The sequence below is a fragment of the Anastrepha obliqua genome, chromosome 2 (genome assembly GCF_027943255.1).
Source record: "Anastrepha obliqua isolate idAnaObli1 chromosome 2, idAnaObli1_1.0, whole genome shotgun sequence".
Taxonomy (NCBI): domain Eukaryota; kingdom Metazoa; phylum Arthropoda; class Insecta; order Diptera; family Tephritidae; genus Anastrepha; species Anastrepha obliqua.
The window spans coordinates 16,826,561-16,841,193 of record NC_072893.1 but is presented as its reverse complement, the minus strand read 5'-3'; the positions used below and the strand labels follow the sequence as shown (position 1 = coordinate 16,841,193).

The following is a 14,633-nucleotide window of genomic DNA, read 5'->3' as shown; positions in this document are numbered from 1 at the left end:
TAACAATACCTTTCCTAATTATAGTAGCCGTAATAACAGAAATAATAGTGGTGGTTTTAATAATTGTAACAGAAATTTCAGAAATTTTCAAACGCAAACTTTTAACACTTTTAACAGAAATAATCAGCAACAACAAACCCAAAATTATGACTTAGAAAATTTTTGTAATTTACGACAAAATCATTCATATAATAGACATTTAAGTAATAATGAAGAACCAATGGAAATTGATGCAATTCATGTTACAGAAAATTTTCCTGTGCAGCCTCGAAATTATCATTACCCATAGTAATATTAACTATAAATAATACAAAAACAAGATGCCTAATTGATAGTGGTGCTGCTACTACCCTCGGAGATTATAATTTTTTTTCCAATATAGGAATAAAGAAAAGTTTAATAAAACCAATTTTATTAAATACCCTGGTCGGTAATAACATTATTAAAGATGAAGTGATAGTAAATGTGCCGGATGAATTTAAAGAAAAAAATAGCACCATGTCTGTTAAATTAATTAATTTTATTGATAAAAAATTCGATTGCATAATAGGAATAAATATTTTACAGCCCTTTGGAGCTATAATAGATTTTCAAAATAATACTCTTAAAGTAAATAATAACGAAATAAAACTAATTGACTATAAATTTAACATTTCTTATGAGGAAATTAATTATATAGAAAAATTTGAGCTGGATAAATTCAAAGATTTAATGCCTACAAACTTAAATAAGGAAGAAAATAAGTTATTAGAAAATTTTTTACATAAAAATAAAAAGACGTTTTATATTAAAAACCAAAATTTAACTACAACTACCTGTGTAAAACATAAAATAATAACTACTTCTAATAAAATAGTATACTGCAAGAATTATAGGCATCCACAGATTTTAGAAAATGAAATAGAAAAGCAAATAAATGAAATGTTAAAAGAAAATATAATACGCCCCAGCAAATCGCCTTATAATTCCCCTTTGTGGATTGTTAAAAAGAAGTCCGATAATTCGAACCAGCAGAAATGGCGATTAGTTATAGACTTTAGGAAGCTAAATGAAATAACTGTGGATGACAAATTTCCTCTGCCAAATATAGAGTCATTATTTGACAAGTTAGGTAAGGCACAATATTTCTCGTCCTTGGACCTTGCGAAAGGCTTTCATCAGGTTTTGATGGAGGAAAGCGACATTGAGAAAACGGCTTTTTCAACGCCCCGTGGTCACTTCGAGTTCATTCGAATGCCCTTCGGTCTCAAAAACGCGCCCGCTACATTTCAGCGAATGCTAAACTACATTTTGGCTGATTATATAAATAAAATTTGTATAATTTATATGGATGATATACTAGTCTTTTCAACCTCGCTAACCGAACACTTAGAAAGCTTGCAAAAGGTATTTAATAAACTGAATGACTACAATTTAAAGGTTCAAATAGATAAGTGTAGATTCTTATCGAAAGAAACAAACTTTCTTGGTCATATCATAACAAATAATGGGATAAAGCCCAACCCCGAGAAAATTAATATAATACAAAACTTGCAGCTACCAAAGTCAGTAAAAGAAATAAAATCGTTTTTAGGTTTAACCGGATATTACCGGAAATTCATTAGGAACTATTCCTTTGTTGCTAGCCCTATAATAAAATATTTAAAAAAAAATAGTAAAATTGATATTAATGACAAATCTTATATTGACGCTTTCGAAAAATTGAAGAAAATTTTAACAAATCCACCAATATTATGCTATCCAGACTTTAATAAAAAATTTGTATTGACCACGGATGCAAGCAATGTTGCTATTGGCGCGGTGTTGAGCCAGGATGGCAAACCAGTAAGTTACGCCAGTAGGACTTTAAATGGACATGAAAAAAACTACTCAACGCTAGAAAAAGAATTATTAGCCATTGTATGGTCAGTGAAATATTACCGTCCATACCTTTTTGGTCGAAAGTTTCTAGTTCAAACTGATCATCAGCCTTTGAAATGGCTTTATTCACTTAAAGAGCCCAATTCTAGAATCATCCGATGGAAAATATTATTAGATGAATTTGATCTCGATATTGAATATATTAAGGGAAAGGAGAATAAGGTAGCTGATTTTTTGAGCAGAGTTGAAGTAAATCATAGTACGGAAGAAAATGTAAATATTAATTTCTTTAGAATAAATAAAATTGTTAATAAATATAGGACGCAAATAAGAATAGTTAAAAATAAAAATAAAGAAACCGAAATACTTTTTAAAAAATATAAAATAATATATGTGTCTGAGAAGGACTTAAATAATACTCATTATTTGAATGATTTATTTAGACGTGAAATAAAAAAAGGAAAAATTGGGGTATACTCGGAGCTTGACAATAATAAATATAATATAATAAAGAACAAATTAATTGAATTATTTTCCAATAACAATAAAATAAATTTCATAAATTGTACTAAAGTTGCTAGTGATATTGAATCCGAGGAATCTTTATTGAATATCATTGATGATATTCATATTAAAGGTAACCACAGAGGAATCCAGGAGAATTTCGAAGAATTAAAAGATAATTATTATAATCCTAAATTATTAAAATTTATAAATAGATATTGCAATAACTGCAGAATATGTAATGAAAACAAATATGACAGAAAACCAATAAATAAAATATTTCAACATACTCCAACACCAGAAAAACCAAATGAAATAGTGCATATAGATATTTTTCAGATACAAAAAACTAGTTTTTTGACAACAATAGACAAATTTACGAAATTAGGAACGGCACATAAACTAAATGACAAAAATATGGTAACAATTAAAACTAAAATCGAAGAGCGAATCGCATTTTTAGGAAAACCTGATAAAATTATTATGGATAATGAATTTAATAATGCACTTATAAAGCTGTTCTGTCAAGAAAATAATATAGAAACTCATTTTACAACACCGAATTCGCACACAGGAAATTCAGATGTAGAAAGAATGCATTCGACTCTCTTAGAGCATATAAGAATATTAAAAAACGCTGAAAATATTAATGACTCTGAAGAATTAGTACTAAAAGCAATTAATTACTATAATAATACAATTCACAGCACAACTAAATTAAAACCAATTGATTTTATAAATAAGTTACATATAAATTTAAAAGAGGTTAAGGTAAGATCTGAAGCAATTAAAAAGAAAACCATTGATAGAGAAAATATTAAAAGAGAAAATATTACACTTAATTTACAAAAATCTAATTTATATATTAAAAATCCTACTGTAATTAGACAAAAAACTGCTAAAAGATTTAACAGATACCACCACAGCAACCCTAATAAAGTAGACACTGCACAATTTAGACGCCCATTAAAGTCTATAAAATAAAATAAAAATAAATAAAAAAAATAATAATAATAAAAAAAATGAAATGGATTTGTAGAGCAAAACATGGAAAACTATTCGTTAATATTTTTTTTATATTAAATCACACTATATTTATTTTTTTAAAATGTAAACTATAGAATAAGAAATGAATATTTATGGCTAATATAGTTTAATATTTATCTTGGAAAAAAACCCCTAAACAACTTAAATATATTTCATGTTTTATGTTAAGTTGTGATTTAAATCTGTATCACTATAAGAAAATATTAAACTTTCGTATTGTATATTTGTAAAAGATTCGACGAGACTCGAATTCTTTAAGGAGAGGCGAGTTATATATTATAAATAACTTTCCCCTTTCGCTCTCGCTCTCTTCATTATCTAACTGTAATAATTAGCTATGTAAGTAATATATTTAATTGTTGTAATTGTTGTAAGAATAAATGGGGAAATCATTCTCTCTTCATTTCAAGTATAAATCTAACTGTTAAAATAAATTGAATAAGTATAGTTTTTAATGTTAAAAGTAGTCTTCAAAGTCACCTTGAAGAGTAAAGAACAAATTATTTTGAAGTGTAATCAAACTTGTTCCATTTTAATAAAAATAAAACTAATAAAAATAAAACTTTAACAAATTTATTTTATTTTCAAAAATAAATTTAACTTACGTACATACCTATGTAAGTACATATTCCGCATCGTTCGTGGCAATACATTTGTACTTCCTTTCTAATATTATTTGCCAATAAACGAGCATAAAAAACAATAGTAGCTTAATCATGTTGCTGCAACATACAATTTCAGCTTCAATGCCAAATGCAACAAAATTTTTAATAAGCTTATAATGAAATTACAGTGCTTTGCACAGCCTTTGGACACAAAACAATTTGCGTTTTGTAATGGCACAGGTACTTTAAAAATTTACATACAATTATGAACAAAAACACACCTAAATATTTGCGGTCATATTCGTAGAAAATAAAACAGATTTAGTCTTTATAAGTAGAAAAATTCCATGGAAATATAATTTTACAGAGCGTTGCAAATATTTTAATTTGTATCGACAAAGTCATTAGAAAAGAATAGACCAAGAAACATGATTTGAAATAGGATAGATTAGTAAGCGAGGGAAAATAGCTTAGATTTATAGTCAAATTTCGGATGGCAACTATTTAACTAAATTTTTGAATACAGCCGGTTGCATTCGAAGTAAAAATAGTGTTGAGAAATGTAATAAGAAAGGCGCATACGCGCAGTCCAACCCAGCGCTATCTTAAGTTTAATAAGGGAACTGGGTCTGGAGCAGAGGGCAAAAAAAACTATAAGGTCGAAGTGTAAACCACCAATAAATCTAAATCAAAATATAAATCTTCTTCTTCTTCTTAATTGGCACGATTGTCGCTTACGCGATTTTGGCGGAGTTTAACAAAGCGCGCCAGTCGTTTCTTTCTCGTGGTGGTGTTGTTGTTGTAGCAGCATAAACATTTCCCATATTTACATACGGGGAATGCTGCTGGAGTGACAGTCCTTGGCTGGATATAAATCCGGGTCGTTTCGGTAACGTAGAACCGACTGTCGTGGAAACGATTCTCGTGCTAACCGGCGCCAGTTGGGCAGCCCAAGTGAAGCCAAGTCCTTTTCTACCTGATCTTTCCAACGCAGAGGAGGCCTTCCTCTACTGCCACCAGCTGGTACCGCGTCGAATGCTTTCAGAGCCGGCCAGCATGACCCAGCCAACGTAGGAATCTAGGATAAGTAATGTACGCATTGCAAAATATTATTATTTCTGGGTCAAAAATTCAAAATTACAATTAAAAAAAAGATTTAAAAAAAATTAAAAAAAAGTTAAGAAAAAAAAAAATATATGTATATAAAAAAATTAAAAAAAAAAAAATTTTTTTAATGAAAACAAAAAATTAAAAAAAAAAATAAAAAAAATTAAAACAAAATAAAAAAATGCAAATTAAAAACTAAAAATATACAAATTAAAAAATAAAAAAAATTCAAATTAAAAAAAATTCAAATTAAAAAAAAATTCAAATTCAAAAATAAAAAATATTAAAAAATTCAAATAAATATATAAAAAAATTGTTTAAAATTCAAATAAAAAAATTTTAAAAAATTCAAATAAAAAAATATAAGAAAATTCTAATAAAAAAATAAAGAAAAATTCAAATAAAAAAAATCAAAGAAAAATTCAAATAAAAAAATAAAAAAAGTTCAAATAAAATAATAAAGAAAAATTCAAATAATAAAATTAAAAAAAAATTAAAAATTAAAAAATAAATCAAATTCAAAAAAATAAAAAAAAATTCAAAAAAAAAATCTATATATATAAAAAGAAGTTACATTTCCTTGGTAATCTTATAACTCAAGAACCGCCGAACCGATTAACACAAAAATTTCAGAGTTCTTTTCTATCTTTGAGGAGGTGCTTTGTGTGAAGTTTGATTGAAATCGGTGCAGCCGTTCCTGACATTTTATGTGAGTAATGGTTTCCTCTCATACGAAATGCCTGTAATATACTGTTTCTTGAAATAATTTTCAATATTTCGCTATTACATTTAATTAGTAATATATTGTACTGAAAGAATGCCACGTGCAAGACGAGCAAACATTCTATATACATAAAAAGAAGTTACATACATTTCCTTGGTAATATTATAACTCAAGAACCGCCGAACCGATTAACACAAGAATTTCAGAGTTCTTTTCTATCTTTGAGGAGGTGGTTTGTGTGAAGCTTGATTGAAATCGGTGCAGCCGTTCCTGAGTAATGACATTTTATGTGAGTAATGGTTTCCTCTCATACGAAATGCCTGTATGGGAAAAACAACAACAAATACACAGCCGCTTAGGAGCGTTTCTGTTGTACTGTTGTGGTTGTAAGTGTATTATGTTAATATTAATTTTGGACGAAAATATAATAAAAACTGGAGCATTCAGGGAACTGGAAAAACATTTTTAACTTTATTTATTTTAGCATAATTTATTTAGCGTAAAAAATTGAAATGGAAATTAAAGAATCAAAGTTTAATTACAAGTTTTTATCGGCTCTTTCACCTTACCTATATATACTTAGGTGACCACCACAATCAAATTTTAAAAAAGTATAGAAAAGGCTATTGTGACATCTTTAGAAAGTATGTTGAATGAAAAAAATCAACTAATTCAACTGTTTAAACATTTTACGAGTTCTATAAAGAAAACTTAATATGAAAAATTTCTTGCGATATAAAAAAACATTTTATGTATGGTGGTGCGAAGCCCACTGGGAAATGCTAGTAATAAATAAAAAAAATTCAAATTAAAAAATAAAAAAATGCGTTTGACACTTCGTTGGACACCTTTTTTTAAACTGTGGGGTTAAAGACACGGGTCTTGTCTTCCTTTTTTTCGTGCTGTTCGAGTATCCTTTTTGAAAGCTAATATCCATAAATCTAAAAAAAATTTAAATTTAGGAAGCTACCTGGAAGCTCAAGTCGCTAGCTGTAATGAAAATTAGTGAAATTCACATCCAAAGTCGAAAAAGTCTGGCCAAACGCGGGTGCCTAACGGAGGGTAAATATCATTGCATTCAATGTAAGAATAGAGAAGAATGACAAGCATGCGTATGTATGTATGCATGTATATAAATTAGCAATTACGCGAGTTTAAAGGTTAATCCAAAACAAATTGGCAGTTGCAGCAAGCAAATTGCCACAAATGCTGGAAACCAAAAAACAAAAAAAGTCTTTATTAAATATTACAAAATATTATATTCTGTTATTTTCATTATTTAATTGAATTAGGAAAAGCTGATTATGAAAAAGCTAATCAAAAAAATTATTATATAAAACCTTGGATTAGTTTTGTTTGCAGTCGCTCTGCATGTCTTTTGAATTATGCAACGTCTCTGAATATACCGCTACTATGACGGAGTCAAGAGACGGCAATGCATTGCACAGCTGCAACAAACAATGTACCGCTTGATTTTGGACTGACAGACACACAGTAAAACCAATGAACTATTTGACCGACAGACGATGGACGGTTTATGAGAAGATGAACAGACACACATATACACAAATAGTGAATAAGTGCTAGGTATTGTATGTGTGTATGAATGTATATATGTATGTATGTAAATATGTATGTACCAATACATACATACATGCACACGTATTCAGATGGGTGGAATGAGTGATTTATTAGCACAGACAAAACATGCTACAAAATTATAAAACAAAGAAAGGTAATCAACAAAGACTGAATTAAGTTGCACTGAGCCAGCGCTGCAAGTCATGCACTACAGCATCTATTTCAAAGTCCAGCACTGCATCCAATTTACAGTTGTTTGCTGTTTTCTATCTTTTTGTTACTGATTTTATTATTAGCAGCGATCAATGAACGTAAATACACCACGAACAAGATAACGATGAGTAACCACAGTGAATGTGACAGACAGACATCAGGCAAACGCATAAATTTCAATACGATAATACATATGAAAAAAAAGTGAATTCAAAATATCACAACAAATTCGTAATAAGTCAACAAATCTGTAAGTGAAAAGAAGACTTGACTTTAGCAGGGTGGAATGAACAACCAATACTTCAGAGTTCATTTTGTAGCAAAAAATAAATAAAATACGATAAATATTTAATCACCTAAAACTGAAGCAATAAAAAATATTTAGCATATTTTTAGAAAAAAAGGCAAAAAACCTACTCCTGCTCTACATAACGGAAACGCTTTCGCTTTTCTTCCAGAAGCAGCCGAAACGAAATTCATTCTGTACGAAAATTAGCGAAAACAGATACTTGTCTGTCATTTGCAATGATTTAAATTACTTACCTCTACACCACTGTTCCTCTATTATAGAAGTTATGAAGATATATTCTGTAGTTCAATGCAGCAATCCGTTAAAATATTACTTTTCCTCATAAAAAATAAATTCCTATTCTAAATGTACTCCGCTGTGTTGTTGCTTGCAAAATTTCCAGGGTGGCAAAAACTAACAGAAAAACACGAACAAAGTTTCGGTAAGGCGCTGACGAAATAAAAGTATGTGAATTGCAGCAGCACAGTGAAGGTTTCGCCTGTTTTGGAAACAAATTTAGTTTTTATAGCAACAAGGCGCCAATGGCAAAATCAAAATTTCATAATTAATGCAGGTATGCATTCATTGTTGATAGATGGGAAGATGTTAATGTTGATAATGATGTTGATGGTGATGACGAAACGGCCAACGACGATGACCTAGCCACCAATAATTGGGGGACGTTTGGACACTTTTTTTCGCCTTACTTGTGGCGCACATTCACATTTGCCCTTTTCTTGCTTGTTCCTTCTTCCTTTACACTTTTCTTCTTTGGTCGATTTCTTGTATCAACGTCAATGCACGTTTAATATTTTTTTTCTTCTTTTAGTTTCTACACACGCACATATTTTCTTTTATAATTTATTAATTTTAACTTTTCATTTAATGTAATTATTGCAACGCAATCAGAAATCAACATAAATTCAGCATAACACTAAATATTCTAATAACTTTTTTGCACAGCTAGCAATTCTTTCACTTCTGCACTTATTCATTCGCCTCAATTCAATATTTGAGTGTGCACTTTTCCATTCTTCTTTCACATTCACTCAACGCAAGCAGCAGCAACAACATCGACGACACTCGGTTCGGTTTGCTTTGACACTGGAAGCAGCGCGTTTGCTGACTTTGTTTTTGTCGTACTGCCACTACTTCGCTGTTGGAAATAAGTACAGAGGAGCAACAGCAAAGTGATGGGAAAAAACGGTTAAAAGGTCCGCGCGGACTGGTACATGAATGCGCGAATACACGGAGATAGCGGAAATGGAAGAAATTTTTTCACACAACTTTCAGACCGGCTGGCATTATAAATAAACTTTCGCACTTTCTTCGCTCTACACACCAGATATATTTACAATTTATTGTTGCTAATATTTCTTACAATCCTGTTTCTGCTTTCATTTCATTTTTATTACATATTTTCACTATGATTACTACTCGTTGAACTATCGAACTCGGCTAACCAGAAAGCACTTCAAATAACTTATTGGACGAAGGAAAATAGGGTTTATGTATTGTTCCGCTATTTTGGAAGTACGTACACATAAAGCAACCCTGCTTTGCATATAGATATTCACATGTACAAAAAACAAATAATACAAACAAAATTACAATAATTTAATAATATAAATATATATATATGTATATATATTCTTTTTAGTTTATAATTAAGTAATGTAAATATTTTTGTGGAGATATTGCTGATATTGTGAAGTATTTTATTAACAACGAAATTAAATTCATTCATCTAACCATTATACTCGACAACACTGATTGCTTGAGATACCCTAATGTGTTCATAAAGTTGGTAATATTTTGTCATAGAAACGTCAATAATATTGCGCTCAGAAGGTATCATGTCAATATTTTCCATTTCAATGACTGCAAGTTGAAAGCATATTCTCTCAATTTTTTGCAATTTATTTGGGGTCCGGCAACAAAGTCATTTAATTCAGTAGTGGCGCTATGGGAAAATCTTTTAAAAATGTATAATTATTATTCATATTATTTCTAACAAAAAGAATGAGCAAAAAACTATACATATTTTTAATTGTTTTTAATTGAAAGTAAATCAAGTAACGGGTGTTTCCGATAGGGATTGATTTCGTATCGAGTTGGATTTCTAACTCGAGTTCTAAAAGTGGTGTGACAATCCTATCGAAATTCAAAAGTTCAAATCTGACATAATCCACTTGCACTAGGTGCGATATTGATTTGTGCTAGAGTTTTGATTTTTAACAGTTTTCTGTTAATTTCTGGTTTGTTGCTGCAATTGCAATCGATATCATAAAAAATATAATTAAAGAAAAAAAGTGCGTATAGCGTAGTACACATAACAGAAGTGAAACTTTCAAGGCAGACAAAGAAAGAGGGAGAGACCCGAGAGAGGATGAGAGAGAAAAGAATATATATCTAAATAAATTCCCAACATTTGCAGAGAATACAAATAGACAAAATTTACAAAAAAAAAGAGGTTGTCTGTAAAGTCGGTTTACTGACGATAGTTTAACGTTATAACGTCATAAGAATATACTGATTGAATGGTTGCATTTTTCAAAAGAAAATTTTAATTTTATTTGTTTGATAGATATTTTGTATGGATATAGAGAATGAGTTAACATTAACATAACATAATATACTTTAACGTAACATAACATAACATAACATAACATAACATAACATAACATAACATAACATAACATAACATAACATAACATAACATAACATAACATAACATAACATAACATAACATAACATAACATAACATAACATAACATAACATAACATAACATAACATAACATAACATAACATAACATAACATAACATAACATAACATAACATAACATAACATAACATAACATAACATAACATAACATAACATAACATAACATAACATAACATAACATAACATAACATAACATAACATAACATAACATAACATAACATAACATAACATAACATAACATAACATAACATAACATAACATAACATAACATAACATAACATAACATAACATAACATAACATAACATAAAATATCATAACATAACATAACATGCTGTTCAAGCAAGATAACGACGCATTTTTTGGTGCGTGCAGCCGGCTACATAGAATTATAAGACGTTGTCACGTCAAAAAATAATAATAACATTAAAACAACAGGTATTATTAACAAACTTGGTTTTATTTTAAGTTCTTCAAGTAAATCAAATTAATAATAATCAATAAGAAGGCATATGCAAATACAAATACGTGAATTTATATATGTATATATGCGCATATACATACACATATACGCTCACTTAAGTAGGAGAGAGCAAGATGTCGAACGTTGCCGTTCGTTTGCTTTGTCGTTCGTTCCGCGCTTTCGCTTGCAGTTCATTCAAGGTAACGGCAATGAGCAAGGTAACACTAAGGAGCAAGGTAACGGCAATGAGCAAGGTAACACTAATGAGCAAGGTAACGGCAATGAGCAAGGTAACACTAATGAGCAAGGTAACGACACATTTTTTCGTGCGTGCAGCCTGTTAAATCGAATTATAAGACGTTATCACGTCAAAAGACGGTGTAGGTAAACGCCGGACCCAAACCGTGGCAACAACGCGCACTACTCTGAGCGTTTATCACCCGCACAAACGCAGCGATTCCAGGACCGCAGCAACGGCACAAATTACCGCAAGGCAATACCAATAAATCTGACGCCGGAATGGATAGCACTTTATAGTACGCACAAGCACTAGCCAGGAAACGGAAATAAGCGCCAAAAAGTAGGCTCCAAAACAAAACGCCAAAAAATTGGGACCAAAAAACGCTCCAAACAGTAGGCACCAAGGAAATATAACGCCAAAAAGTAGGCACCAAAAATATATTTCCTACAAGTTTGCACCAACAAACAAGCGCCAAAACGTAGCCAGTGCTATTTCTCACTAGAAATTAGCAACCACAAAGAAAAACTCAGGAAAAATAGCCTAGAGTGTATTTAAGATATATATAAGGTATAGTTCTCTCTCTCCTTTTTCTTTACGATATATCTTTTTTCTCTCTCGGGGAACGAAAATGCCCAAAACGTTGCATGGCCTTGAAAATTTACTCTTCATTCTCGCTCGTCCATCGCCGCCTAAGAAGTTTGACTTCAAAAAGTGCTAGGTTTGTTTCTAACTGGATTTCATATACTCAGTAGCAGCAAACCTCCTCTACGTTGGAAAGATCAGGTGGAGAAGGACTTGACTTCACTTGGTGTGTCCAACTGGCCCGCTTTGTTAAACTGGGCCAAAATCGGGTAAGCGGTTATCACTCCAACCAAGAAAAAAGAAGAAGAGGAAGTCATCAAGTCTTCACAGTTAAAAAGGCTTCGTTGACTTGTTCGTTCTGTTCTTTTTTGACTCGGGTTTTACTGTTTTCAATCACTAATGCTATTTGTTTCCGAATAATAACTTGGCTTTTATTAACGGCGTTATGCGAAACATTTTAAGCACTCCTATAGTAGAAAAATTATTTTTAACTCTCTAGTCATACTTCGAGAATCGCACAAAGAATATTCGTTGCTCGCTAACAACTTCAATATTTATTGCATATACTAGGTTGTTCAAAAAATTTTGCGGTTTGATAAGAAAAACACAATTTTATAGATTAAAATACACTTGATTATTCAGTATAATATCCTTGAACATCAGTACACTTGTTCCAACGAGGTTCCAATTTATGAATTCCTTCCCTGAAATGAAAATCTGGAAGGTCTGCAAAATAAGCTTCCACAGCTGTTACGGCCTCATCATTTAATGAAAAACGCATTGCAGGCATGCATTTCTTTAGGTCTGGAAACATCTGGGAGTCGCTAGAGGCCAAAGCTGGTGAATTCGATGGATGCTCCAAAAATTCGAACTTCGAATTCATGGATTTTAGCCATTGTCAAATTTTGCTGTCGTGACACTGTGCATTGTCCTGATGAAAACAATTCTTTTCTTTTGCAAACTCAATCTTTTTTCACGAATTTTTTCCTTCACCTGTTCTGAAAGGTTACAATAATATTCAGAATTTATTATTTTACTAGTTTGCTAGTAATCCACAAACAAATGCCTAGGGCTTCTACTAAATCTTTTTCAGTCACTCGAAGATTTTTCCATACGATTTCCTGTATTTTTTCTACGTGGATCGACTTGAAGGCTTGCACAACCCCGTTTAAATTTTTATTTCCTACCTTTCTACTGTACTAATTCATGGCGAAAGGTCCTTATACACTTCCAACATTCGTTCATAAATTTCCGTTGTTTTTATACCGTCCAAAAATAAAATTTCAATCGATACTAAATGGCTTGCAAAAAAAAAAATGAATTGACAGATTGAACAATTACTTAATTCATTCCATTCTTACCGAGATAAATTTATAAAAAGTGTGAATTAATAGATGGCTTAAATATTAATAATGGCTGTTGCGGGGAGAATCCTGTATGCGGCTACAAATCTGTTGCGGGAAGAACCAATAATGTTGCGGGAAGGACCAATAATGTTGCAGGAAGAATCTTGAAGGCGGCTATAAATTCGTTTGCAGGGAGAATCCTTAATTCTTAATGTTGCGATAGGACCAAGTTGATTGAAGCGATGAAATATCCGGATCGAAGGACCTCACTAATGATGAACACAAATTCCTGTTGGTTATTGTAGCGATGATATTGCGGCAAAAATTCCCAATTTAAAATATGTTGCTTCTGATTCAAAATTACAATTTTTTCTCTCCCTTTATTTTACAAAATGTTCCGTATTTATACACATTTCTTTACAAACAAAACCTACTTAATTCATAGAAAATTATAACAAATAACAAAAGTTGAAAAACATTAAAGTATTTTAACTAATATTAAATTGAACTCAACAATGGCTTTATTTTATTTGTATGTACTCTTGCATAAGTATATTAACTCAATGAGGATTTGTAGGACTATCATTCTACTAATTGAAAGTTGTTCTAAAAAAAGGTATATCTATGTTAACAGATTCCCATATTGAGCGTTGGTCTCATATACTGATAAAATCTGATAAAGTAGTATTATTCATTTTCTACTTCAACTTAGTCACAGAAAGCTATTTATCAAGTCAAACATGAACCAGGAATTGGACTTGTATCCAACTAAGGGCTTTCACTCCACAAGAATATCTTAAATGAAATGGTAATAATGGTGAATTGTTGGGTGAATATCTAGCCTTGTAGTCTGTATTATTTACTGTTTTCCCAAAATACCAGAGAAAACTCATTTGAAAAGCAATAAACTTTTTCATATAATAGAGTTTTTGTGTAGCTATGTGCATACTTTATAACCACAAGCAAAATTTTCTATGACTTTCGCTGCTCAAAAGTAAAAATATCAATAAAACCAATAGACTACTCAAATATATTTCGAAATTGGTTATTATATTATATATCTTTATTTAATGAAATACGTAACTTAATGGCATAACATTTTAAGAGAGTATTAATAACTATACATCCAAGAACAATTAAATAGCTCAGATTATTTAAAAAAAGTGTATTATATATTAATAGTAAGTTGCCTTATAATGTAACGTTTGGAACGAACGACTAATTTGTTACAAAATAAGTTCCATTGTCTATATCTAACCTTAAAGATTAATTTTTATTTTCGTCAATCAAATACAACCCTGTCAGAGAAGATATTTTCGAAGCAACAAATTGCCGTCAATGTTCAGA

The 14,633-nt window shown here is 30.6% G+C and overlaps 1 protein-coding gene across 2 annotated transcripts in view; it reads right to left on the bottom strand.

Moving 5' to 3' along the window:
* Window positions 1–9,383, bottom strand: part of LOC129239199 (rho GTPase-activating protein 21) — a 169,273-nt gene extending 159,890 nt beyond the window's left edge. Inside the window, exons 1-2 of one of the 2 annotated variants that reach the window (XM_054874539.1) lie at window positions 9,312–9,369; window positions 8,185–8,429 (exon numbers count right to left, since the gene is read on the bottom strand). The gene's annotated coding sequence lies outside the window, so the exon portion shown is untranslated. Of the gene's footprint in view, window positions 1–8,184 lie in introns of both variants that reach the window. The other variant, XM_054874540.1, reaches the window with a different exon arrangement.
* Between the last annotated feature and the right edge of the window lie 5,250 nt (window positions 9,384–14,633).